The 12,271-nt window shown below is 42.8% G+C and overlaps 5 non-coding genes and 3 pseudogenes across 5 annotated transcripts; all 8 read right to left on the reverse strand.

Moving 5' to 3' along the window:
- Positions 1-1,812: 1,812 nt before the first annotated feature.
- Trnak-uuu lies at positions 1,813-1,885 on the reverse strand. Its single transcript has one exon. It is a non-coding gene; the product is annotated as a tRNA-Lys (tRNA).
- A 407-nt stretch (positions 1,886-2,292) lies between these two features.
- On the reverse strand, positions 2,293-4,450 carry LOC119586174 (annotated as a pseudogene).
- On the reverse strand, positions 2,755-2,827 carry Trnak-uuu. Its single transcript has one exon. It is a non-coding gene; the product is annotated as a tRNA-Lys (tRNA).
- Positions 4,384-4,456, reverse strand: Trnak-uuu. The gene has a single exon. It is a non-coding gene; the product is annotated as a tRNA-Lys (tRNA).
- Positions 4,457-5,268: 812 nt separating this feature from the next.
- LOC119586184 lies at positions 5,269-6,011 on the reverse strand (annotated as a pseudogene).
- Positions 6,012-6,657: 646 nt separating this feature from the next.
- Trnak-uuu lies at positions 6,658-6,730 on the reverse strand. The gene has a single exon. It is a non-coding gene; the product is annotated as a tRNA-Lys (tRNA).
- A 3,973-nt stretch (positions 6,731-10,703) lies between these two features.
- Positions 10,704-10,776, reverse strand: Trnak-uuu. The gene has a single exon. It is a non-coding gene; the product is annotated as a tRNA-Lys (tRNA).
- Positions 10,777-11,672: 896 nt separating this feature from the next.
- The window catches only part of LOC119588590, a 1,185-nt pseudogene continuing 586 nt past the window's right edge, over positions 11,673-12,271 (reverse strand).

Below are 12,271 nucleotides of genomic sequence, written 5' to 3' on the forward strand. Positions count from 1 at the left end.
CTCTATCTATCTATCTATCTATCTCTATCTCTATCTCTATCTATCTATCTATCTCTATCTATATGTCTATCTCTATCTATGTCTATCTCTATCTATCTGTCTATCTATCTATCTATCTATCTATCTACCTATTTATTGCACACTCACTCACAGTCTCTCTCTAACTCCCTCTTTAATATTCTCTCTCTCTCTCTCTCTTCCTCTCTCTCTTCTCCCTCTCTCTCTCTCTCTCTCTCTTTCTCTGTTTCTTCCCCTCTCTTTAATCTCTCTCTCTATCTATTATCTATCTACTCTATTTATTTCACTCTTACTCACGTCTCTCTCTAACTCCCTCTCTAATATTCTCTCTCTTTCTCTCTGTCTCTCTCTCTCTATCTATCTATCTATCTCTATATCTATCTCTATCTATCTGTCTATCTCTAACTATCTGTCTATCTGTCTACTGCTTTCTTCTATCTATCTATCTATCTATCTATCTACCTTTATTGCACTCTCTACTCTCTTCTCTCTCTTCTTTCTCCTCTTTATATTCTCTCTCTCTCTCTCTCTCTCTCTCTCTCTCTCTCTCTCTCTCCCTCTCTCTCTCCTCTTTTTTTTGTTTTTTTTTACACTTTTCATTTGCTTTTTTTGTATTTTAGTCTTAGAACTCATCCGATTAGTCATTGTTTGCCATTACTGTTGTATCTGTTTGTTGCTAAACCACTTATGAATTAATGATTACAAAATTCTTGTCAGAGTATGGTATTGCAAGGAGGGAGAGGCATTGGCACTGTAAGACAATTTAATGATACTAGGAGATGCAGAGGCTGTCCAGGTAAATAGTGACTGAGCAAATTATTAGACAAAACATTACACGCTTTTTTTAATGAATAGAACTATGCATACAAAAGTCCCTGGAATAAAAAGGCCATCAGAAGCCGCGCTGGTTCCTCTCGTCGCAGCAGGCGCCTTGTATAGCTGTTGAAAAGGGCGTCGCTAAGCGTTGGCAGTTAACAATTTCCTTCAGTCGCATTTATAGGAAGAAAGCGATTGCGTACTATGGCAGAGGTACTGAAAAGAAGGCCAGTGGAATGCAGAAGCTAAGAGGAGGATGGAAGTAAAGCAGGATAAGTGAAAAGCCTCCCAAGAATGGTAGAAAAAAGAAAGAAGAGAGAGAGAGAAGCACTCACTCTCATTAGGTGCCATCCATTAGGTGCCATCCATTAGGTGCCATCCATTAGATGCCATCCATTAGGTGCCATCCATTAGGTGCCATCCATTAGGTCATCTGGCCCTTAAAGAAAATGCACGGGTATGGACAAACACATACGTATAGAACAAGAGAGATGAATAGATAGGGACGTAGACTGATAAACAGACAGACATAAAAAGACATACCGAAGGAGAAATGGGAGAGGAATGCAAATAAAATGAGAAGACAAAAACATGAGCAGGAATTAAAACTCATCAAAGGAGTTCCCAGTGTATAAAGGCTGCAAGGACTTATGCATTGCTTCACTCACCTATCATTCAGCTCATCCTAAAAAAAAAAAAGTTAAAATGAAGTTGGAGTGTTGAGTGAACAATAATACCAATATCTATGTGTATGTATGTGTGTGTGTGTGTGTGTGTGTGTGTGTGTGTGTGTGTGTGTGTGTGTGTGTGTGTGTGTGTATGTGTGCGTGTGTGTGTGTGTGTGTATGTGTGTGTATGCACGCGCGTGCGTGCATATGTGTTTCTGCAATTTGTACGGATATTAAGTCATAATTAAATCACCCTTTTCCTCTTTTTTCTCTCGCACTTCTTCCCCCTCCTTTTATTTTCAAAAACTCACGCCCGAACAGGGACTCGAACCCTGGACCCTTAGGTTAAAAGCCTAATGCTCTACCGACTGAGCCATTCGGGCTTCGATAAGCGGGTTTAACACTCACAATGTGCAGCTACTAAACGAAGGGGATTGTGTCTAGATATGCAATAGATATACTCTAGAAAGATAATAGGAAAAAAACTATAAATATCTGCCTTTACACACATATACACACACGTACTATAAGACGAGTCTACAGATGAATTCGTCTGTAAATGGAAGACCTAGTTTAAGGGCTCGGAGGTGAGTCCTCGCTGTCATGAGTGAACCGGAACTAGTATTGTGGATGTATTCTATAAAAACGTATGCACGATTTTGGCAAGACTTGAAGAAGAGTATTCATGATAACGTATATTAACTCAAGCTTGTATTGTATGGTAGACCATGAATGACTGACGGTTTACTGGATAGATCAATGCATAATGAAGGATCCATAATAAACAGGTTCAGAGGAGGTTCGGCTGCAAGAGGCTCTTCATGTAGCCAATCCCAAACAGACACTGCCTCAAGGTGCGGAGGCCGCGCTGGTTCCTCCCGTCGGAGGAGTCGCCCTTGTACAGCTTCCCCGCCAGCCTCGCGACCACGGCGTCGTCTGCGTCTACTCGGCACTGCTCCACTTCCGGACTGAAAATGGTGTCCATCACAGCCCGGCTGTTGCTGAAAGAGGCGTCGCTCACTGGTGTTGGCACTCCTTCATTTGCATTTATGGAAGCTAGAACTCATATGGAAATCACCGAAGTCCTCGAGGAGAACCAGAATAGCTGAGTTCGATGAAAGATGTCTCGATGATGCAGCTGACAGCCTTGAAGAAGGCCCAGAAGGCTAAGAGGGACGTCAGAGGCGAAGGATGGCCCAGGAGGTTCTCTTCTCTTTCCTTCTCCCTTCTTCCTTTTATTTTCAAAAAGTCGTGCCCGAACAGGGACTCGAACCCTGGACCCTTAGGTTAAAAGCCTAATGCTCTACCGACTGAGCCATTCGGGCTTGGATAGGAATATACGATTTTTCTGACTCAGTTATAACACTTACAATGTGTATCTAGATATTCAAGAGATATATACTAGAAAAAGAATAGTAAAAAACTATAAATATATGTCTCGTGGAAAGACTGGTCAAGGACGCAGCTGTGGCTGAGAGTGATCAGTGGCTGGAGGAGCTCCTCGGGGCCGGAGAAGGGCGATAGGGGCGGGGCCGTGCGAGGAAGGACCTAGCTGCGCTCGAGCTCTTGGTCGCACACAAGTATCAGCTGTGTCCTTTTTCTTACTGAAAATGGCGTCCATCCTGCGCCTGAAAGGGGCATCGCTCATTACCTTTGGCTTCTAAGCCTATTTAAATGTTCCTTATATTTTAACATAAAAGATGTTGAATAACACTGGAGGATCGAGAGCTCACGTAAAAGTCAGGAGCTGAGTTCTGCAGAGGATGTTGTCTCGAAGACGCAGCTGACACCCTTGGGATAAAGGGGGGAGGCGGAGGGAGCCCAGAGGGCTGAGAGGGACGTCTGAGGCGAAAGGAGGGACAGCGAGGCCCAGGAGGAGAAGGAGGAGTTAGAGGAGGAGGCGCAGGCGGCGAGGAGTGGAAGGAAGACGACCAAGGCCCAAGTGGAACTTCTTAGATGACCTGGAGGCAAAGACCACCTTCGGCGAAACTTCACTGGATGGACAGTGATCATAGAAAACGCTTTAAAAGTCATTTGAAGAAGTGATGAAGACCCAAAGAATCGTAGAAAAAGGAGGAAGAATAACTAAGGGAGAGAACCACTGACCCACCATTGCAGCAGAAACGTTGCTCTCAAAGCAAGCAAGGAATCTGAGGAGCTCTCAAGGAGGAGCTTGTTCCGATCAGAAGACGTCTCTGGTGTCTTCTTAAAACTGCCATCGACGTGGTCACCCGGCCTGTGACGTCACAAAGACGAAGATCAGCTCTGGCGACGCCGTTTGTCGGGAGGACGCCCCGCGGGGTCCTTATCTTGGGCGGCGCTGTCATATCTTTAGGAACTTCTTTAGTTTTATCTACTTTTTAAAGGTATGTGTGGACTGATATGGTCGATACAAGACATACAAGTACATACAAGTATATAAGTTTATGTAAAAAGAAGATGGAAGAGAAGGAAAGAAATGCTGATAATATGGGAAATAATATGGGAAGATAAACACTCAAGAAGGAATTGGAGCTGATCAAAAGGATCCCCAGTGCAAAGACTTCAAGGATTCCTACAGGGATTGTAGCCTTTCGCTTGCTCGTTACTTCATTGGACATCGGTAAAATAAGGCGAAGGCGAGTGAGGTGTAGTGTTGAGTGGACTATAATACGGATATGTGTGTGTTTATGAATATGTGTGTATATATATATGTGTGTGTGTGTGTGTGTGTGTGTGTGTGTGTGTGTGTGTGTGTGTGTGTGTGTGTGTGTGTGTGTGTGTGTGTGCGCGCGCGCGCTTCTTACACAAGTCTTAATTAAATCCATCTCCTGCTCTGACTCTCGCTCCTTCTTCTCACTTCTCTCTCTCATCTCCCTCCTTCTTCCTCATCAAAAAGTTTCGCCCGAACAGGGACTCGAACCCTGGACCCTTAGGTTAAAAGCCTAATGCTCTACCGACTGAGCCATTCGGGCTTGAGACAGACTAGTCAATCTTTTCCATTAGTGACACTAAAGTTATGCAGCTATTAATGAATGGAAACCACATGAAAATTAATGATAGGCATATTTGCAAGAAATATGATTTAAATATTTGCATATATGTACACATACACACATAAAAAATCTATGAAGCAAGTCGAAGAATTAAATTGTAAATCGAAGCCCTGTTTAAAGCCTTGGAGGCAAATCCTTACCATGAGGTGTACGTAATGCGGTGAACATTCTATAATGTTTACTCTCTCTCTATCTCTATCCCTCACACACCACACACACACACACACACAAACACAAACACAAACACAAACACAAACACAAACACAAACACAAACACAAACACAAACACAACACAAACAAACACAACACAAACACACACATACACACACTCACTCTCATTTATTCATTCATTCTCCCCGTCTCTCTCAAATTTTCCCTCCTCCATCCCATTCATTACTTTTCTTTCTCTTTTCTTCTTCGTTAATGCTATATTTACTTCTTTCTTTCTTTCCCTCAATCCATGTATTCATCCGTTCGCTCGCTTTCCCATTTTCTGTCAATCTGGATGGACTGTAGAAATCACCTGCAGGACCATCCGAGTTTTCCGCCTCAAGCCGATAGGATTCTCAATTCAGACAAGCTCTACCTCTTCTAGCACAACCTCTTCTGTCTCATTTCATTTATCGTCCCCAAAAGAATTTCTGTCTGAAAAGCGAAGCAGATCTCGGAAAATGACCGTCAGTTTCGCCACAGATGCAGTTACAACCGCTGATTGTGACGTCATCATGGCTTCAGGGATCCACATTTGGAACTGTGGACGGAAACACTTCAAGATCATTTTCCAAGAAAACTACTTAACAGATTAGATGCATATGAACATTAACAAATGAACCTACCAAAGAACAACCCTTGGCAAAGTAAGAATGTAATTGGTCAAAAACTAACCTCGATCACGTGTAGCATGCATGTGTGACAATATGAGAAAAGAGAAACTGGTGTTGACTCTATGATGAATACTCATGATAACGTATATTGTTTCAAGAATTAACTATATGAATAGGTTACACATTGCCTTAATGCTGTATTTATACTATTAGGATATAACTTGATATCGGAAAAGATGTAAAAAGTTTTATGAAAAGATCATTGCATGCTTTAACAGATAAACTAATGCATAATATAAGGCCCATAACAAACAGGGCGAGAGGAGGATCGACCACAAGAGGCTCCTGATGTAGCGAAGCCCAAACAGACACTGCCTCAAGGTGCGGAAGCCGCGCTGGTTCCTCCCGTCGAAGGAGGCGCCCTTGTACAGCTTCCCCGCCAGCCTCGCGACCACGGCGTCGTCTGCGTCCACTCGGCACTGCTCCACTTGGGCCACGATCACGTCCATTAGGCCCTGGACGTGTCTGTAGATCTAGTCCGTCCTCTCCAGGAGGACCAAGCCGTCCTCGTGGAGAGACTGATCGAGGAACACCAACTCGAGGGCGAGGGCGCAGTAGCAGTTGAAAGTGAGCAATGACGAAGTTCCAAATAAAAGAGAAAAAGAGAAAGAAATTCAAAGAGAGCTTGTTCTGATCGGGAGATGTCTCGGGCCTCATCCTATAGCTGTCATCCACATAGTCATTCGGCCTATGTCGTCACCAAAATCAAGATGAGTTTTGGCGACGCCGTTTCCCGGGAGAACGCCCCGCGGGAACGGTATCTTGGTCATATCATTGGGATTTTTAAAAGATTTATCTTTTTTTTAGATACGAGTGTTCTGATATGGTCGATGCCAGATGCCCATGCGTACACACACACATGCATGTACATGTATAGGATAAGAAAAATAGAATGAAAATAAGTAGGTAGATAGAATAAACAGACAGAAGGACATACCGAAGAAGAAGTGGGGAAAGTAATACGAATAATATGGGAAGACAAACACTAAAGAAGGAATAAGAGCTGATCTAAGGGATTTCAAGTGTACAATGTGTGTGCGTGTGTGTGTGTGTGTGTGTGTGTGTGTGTACATATATATATATATATATATATATATATATATATATATATATATATATATATATATGTATGTATGTATATATTCCGCATGCATGTGTGTATACACAATTCATGATTAAGTCTGACTCTCACTCCTTCCTCTCCATCTCCTTCCTTCTTTCTTATAAAAAAAATTCCGCCCGAACAGGGACTCGAACCCTGGACCCTTAGGTTAAAAGCCTAATGCTCTACCGACTGAGCCATTCGGGCTTGAAATGGACGTTATCAATATTTTTCATTCAAGACGCTAAATGAATATATGCCTGCATTAATTTGCACACACACACACACACACACACACACACACACACACACACACACACACACACACACACACACACACACACACACACACACACACACACACATACACACATGCTAAAGGTTTATGAAAGGAGTCTAAGATCAAATTTGTCTGTGGATCGAATTCTCTTCCTATACAGGCAGAAATGGCCCTACGAGGAGGACTGCACCTTGGAGGCTCAGAGACAGAAAGGCTGCCTCCGCGATCTGCCGAAGGAAAGACGCAAACTCGGCGTGAGAGCGATCCCTCAATAGACGCGAATCCTGTGTTGAACGCGAGGGAACGAAAGGCAGGAGGAAGCGTCATAGTAACGGTTATGGCCAAAGCTGAGAAACGATACCCATCTTTTTGTTAAAATTTACCCTTTAGTATTAAGTAATCAGAATAGGAAATTAATAGGAAGGGTACTTTTGATAACACCGCAAATAAAGTGTGAGTTTCGAAAAAAAAAAAAAAAAAAAAAAAAAAAAAAAAAAAAAAAAAAAAAAAAAAAAAAAAAAATATATATATATATATATATATATATATATATATATATATATATATATATATATGTGTGTGTGTGTGTGTGTGTGTGTGTGTGTGTGTGTGTGTGTGTGTATATATATACTGCATTTTTCCGATTTATATTTGTCTCAGTAGAAGGGGGCACTTCAGGGGCATTTTTACTCCTCAGATTAAGTGCATTTGTCGAAATTAATAGATTTGGAAAAAAATATATATCACCTTTAACCTTTATAGAATTCATGTTAGTTTCAAGCAGAAATACTATGCTGAATGAAAAGAAGCTATTGTTGTGTATGTATCTTGTATGTACATAACTCCTAATAATGAGTTGTCTTAAGCTTGTACTGTTTGCATAGATTTCATAATGTCCCAATGCTTCTTTGAGTCAAGCTTGATACTGAGAAAGGTGTAAGAAGTTTTACTTAAAAATATATAGTGTATGATTGATCTTTTGATGAATAACACAATACATAATCCAAGGCCGAAAATAAACAGGGCAAGAGGAGGCTCAACTACAGAGCGCTCTTGATGTAGCGAAGCCCCAACAGACATTGCCTCAAGGTGCGGAAGCCACGCTGGTTCCTCCCGTCGGAGGAGGCGCCCTTGTACAGCTTCCCCGCCAGCCTCGCGACCACGGCGTCGTCTGCGTCCACTCGGCACTGCTCCACTTGGGCCACGATCACGTCCACTAGGCCCTGGACGTCTGTAGATCTGGTCCGTCCTCTCCAGGAGGACCAAGTCGTCCTCGTACAGAGACTAATCGAGGAATACCAGCTTGAGGGCGAGGGCATAACGGCAGGTGAGAGTGAGGAGTTTGCTAGAGGAGCTCCTCGGGATGGGAGAAGGGCGATGGGGCACTGATGCTGGATAACACTGAAGGAATGAGAGCTCACGTAAAAGTCGACGTAGTCTTCGAGGAGAGTTAGAAGGAGCTGAGTTCGGCGGAGGAGGATGTCTCGAAGACGCAGCTGACGCCCTTGGGGCGGACGGGGGGCGGCGAGAGCCCAGAGGTCCGAGGCGAAGGAAGTAACATCGAGGCCCAGGAAGATGAGTAGTTCGAGGAGGAGGTGCAGGCGGCGAAGAGTGGAAGAAGGACGACCAAGGATCGAGTGAGATTTCTAAGGCGATCTGGAGGCAAAGTGTTTTACTGGGTGGACAATGAGTGATCGTAGAAAGCACTTTAAGATTTTACTTGCGGAGTGAAGATACAAAAAAAAGAGGGGAAAAGAAAAAGACAGAGAGAAACTTAAGGAGAGAACTACGCCATTCTCAAAGCAAGCAAGAAATCTGAGGAGCTGCTTTCGAAGAGGAGCTTGTTTGGTTCTGGTCGCTTCTTATCGCTGTCACCCATCAGGTCATCCGGCCTATGACGTCACTAAGATAATGGTGTGTTTTGGCGACGCCGTTGCTCGGGAGAACGCCCCGTGGGAACGTTATCTTGGGCTTCGCTGTCGTACCTTGGGGAATTTTTTGTTCTATTTACTTTTTTTTAGATACCTGTTGACTGATATGGTCAACACAAAACATCCACACATACATACACCCACGTGTACTTATGTATAAAGAAAGAGAATCAGAAGGAACGAAAGACAGAAGAACAGACCGAGGAAGAAGTGGCGAGAGAAATGCCAATAATGTGAGAAACAAAGACTCAAGAAGGAATTAGAGCTGATCATAGGGATTCCCAGTGTAAAAACTACGAGGATTTCTACAGGAATAGTAGTTTAAGCCTTTCGCTTGATCGTTACTTCACTCACTTCCGCTCAAGCAAAACATCGGCAAAGGAAGGCGGTGGAGGCGAGTGAGGTGCGGTGTACGGATATTGTGGAGTGTGGTAAAAAATATTTAATCCAGAGATGAGGGCGACACACTCCAGTTGCACGCGCATTTAACTTTGTATGGCACCACGTTTTACCCTGCGCGGGACTACTATAGTTACCCCGGTGCCCGTTTTCTATTGCTCCCCGTTTTAATTATTTTAATTACTCTTGTGTTAATTTATAACAGTTCTGCTTTTGTATATTACATTTAATTAGTGTTTTAAGTCTTGCGTTTTATCGTTGAGTCCTATTGTCCTTTTATTGTAGTTTTAACTTATTTTGCGGTGTCAGCGGCACGACACGTCATTTCTGTCAAGTCATTTTTTTATTGTGAGTTTTAAATATTTATTTTATCGCTTTATATGTTTGTCTTGTATTTTTTTTTTATTATTACTACTTGGCTCTTTCTCGCCCTGTGTTTTAATTTTGATTTTATTGATATTGATATATTGATATTTTTTCCCTTATTTTGTATTCTCATGATGTCTTTCTTTGGTTTTATTGTGTATTTTATTGCCTAATATTTTTTATCACGTATTTTATTTTATTTGTATTTTATTGTAATTCATTTTGAGAACTGATTCGTTATTTTATGACGTCACGAGTCCATGACAGCCCGCGACCCATGGCAACAAACAGTGTCAGCTGGAATTCTGTGTCTTTTGGATCCTCTTCTCTGCTGAAACATCACCGAAGGTCGTACCAGCCCCTTTTCGTTACGAGGTCGTATTTGTCCTGGACGTATAAGTAGTTTCATCAATAAGGCATTAGAAGAGTTCAGTAAGTTTTGGGCTGTTTTAACTAATGCCCTTTATTTTACCTTATTTATTGCTTGTACATGTCCTTTATCTATGTTTTATCTCATTCACCTCATTCACCTTTTACTTTTTTATTGCTTTTACTTCTGTTTTTACTCAGTCTCTCTTTTACGATCTCAGTTAAGTTTTAGTCTGATTTTAACTATTGCTTACCTGCCGTCGTGTTTTAGAGTTGTTTTATCTTAGCTTTTACTATTTTTGCTGCTTTTACCTGATCTTGTGTGTTTTACTTCATTATTCCTGCTTCTGCCACCACTGCTACTACTCCTGCTTCTACCACTATTACTACCATGACTACTACTGCTCTTATCTCTCCGCTTACCACGACTATCTGCTTATTTTATGTATGAAAAGGACTGTTTCCAAACACTGTCCGGTAAATAAGATCTGTGGAAGCAATTTATTTCCGCAGGACCTGGAAGTTTGGCCATTCCCTTTCGGCTTCCAGTTTGACTTCTTCCTTTCCTCACGAGGAGTGAACGGGACCCCCTTTTTGTCTCTTCATACTCGGTCCCTAAGCCTCTCCTGCCTCACAGGAGTGTTCCGGGCTCCTCTCACAGAAGACATCTGGCCTTAAGCTAGATGTGCACCTTACAATATGTGTGTAAATATATATATGTGGGGGGGGGGGCTTATAACATAAGTCATTATTAAATCCCTCTTTACCTCTTCTCTCCCGCTCTGACTCTCCTCCTCCCTCCCCATCTCCCCCTTTATTTCTTGTCAAAAAAGTTCGCCCGAACAGGGACTCGAACCCTGGACCCTTAGGTTAAAAGCCTAATGCTCTACCGACTGAGCCATCCGGGCTTGAGAGAGTAGTCAATATTAACCTTTTTCATTCCTGACACTAAAGTTATGTAGCTATTAAATAAACGGAAACCACATGAAAATTAATGATAGGCATATTTGTAAGAAATATTGTGAACATATGCCTGCATATATGTGCACATGCACATACATAAAAGGTCTATGAAACAAGCTAATGAAGGAATTTATAAATCGAAGCATAGTTTTAAAGTCTCGGAGACGAGTCATTACCATGAGGTATAACGCGGTGAGCTTCGAGGGATAAAGAAAAGCCTGATTTTGGCACTCCACCTCCCTGGGCCCAACTTTCTATAATGTGCTCTCTCTCTCTCTCTCTCTCTCTCTCTCTCTCTCTCTCTCTCTCTCTCTCTCTCTCTCTCTCTCTCTCTCTCTCTCTATCATTTATTTAGTTATTCGTTCTCACTCATTTATTCACCCATTCGCTCTTTCTCAAATTTTCCCTCTTCCATCCCATTCATTATTTTTCTTTCTGTTTTATCTTCGCTAATACTATATTTTCCTCTTTCATCTTCGCTCATACCATATTTTCTTTTGTCTTTCTTGCCCCCATTCATTCATTCATTCGTTCATCTCCTTCCCTTTTTCTCTCTGGATGAACTTTAAACATAATCTGAATTTTGGCAAAGTATAAATGGGAAGATAAATAGGGACTGGTCAAAAACTTTAACATTAAAGGAATTTCTGTCAATTTCAAGAATATGTAGCATGTGTGACAATTCTTTTTTATTAAGACCATAATGAACATTTATGATAACGTATGTTGTCTCAAGATTGAAATGTATGAATAAATTAAAAATTGCCACAATGCTAATACGTATACTGCTTGGGTAAAGTTGGATGTCGGGAAAGGTGTAAAAAGTTTTAGAACATGAATAGTTCATGACTCATATTTTAATAGATAAAACAATACATAGTTTCAGGTCAATAATAAACAGGGTGAGGGGAGGCTGGCCTACAAGAGTCCCCTGATGTAGCGAAGCCCAAACAGACACTGCCTCAAGGTGCGGAAGCCGCGCTGGTTCCTCCCGTCGGAGGAGGCGCCCTTGTACAGCTTCCCCGCCAGTCTCGCGACCACGGCGTCGTCTGCGTCCACTCGGCACTGCTCCACTTGGGCCACGATCACGTCCACTAGGCCCTGGACGTGTCTGTAGATCTGGTCCGTCCTCTCCAGGAGGACCAAGTCGTCCTCGTGGAGAGACTGGTCGAGGAACACCAGCTCGAGGGCGAGGGCGTAGCGACGGCTGAGAGTGAGCAGTTGTTGGAGGAGCTCCTCGGGCTGGGGGGAGGTCGAGGGGAGCGAGGGCAGGCGAGGGAGGACCTGGTCGCACTCGAGCTCTTGGTCGCACACAAGCACCAACTGTGCGTCCACTTCCCGACTGAAAATGGCGTCCATCACAGCCCAGCTGTTGCCGAACTTCTCCTGCGCCTGAAAGGGGCGTCGCTCATTACCTTTGGCCTCTAATGCCTATTCATA

The sequence above is a fragment of the Penaeus monodon genome, chromosome 3 (assembly GCF_015228065.2).
Source record: "Penaeus monodon isolate SGIC_2016 chromosome 3, NSTDA_Pmon_1, whole genome shotgun sequence".
Classification (NCBI taxonomy): Eukaryota; Metazoa; Arthropoda; class Malacostraca; order Decapoda; family Penaeidae; genus Penaeus; species Penaeus monodon.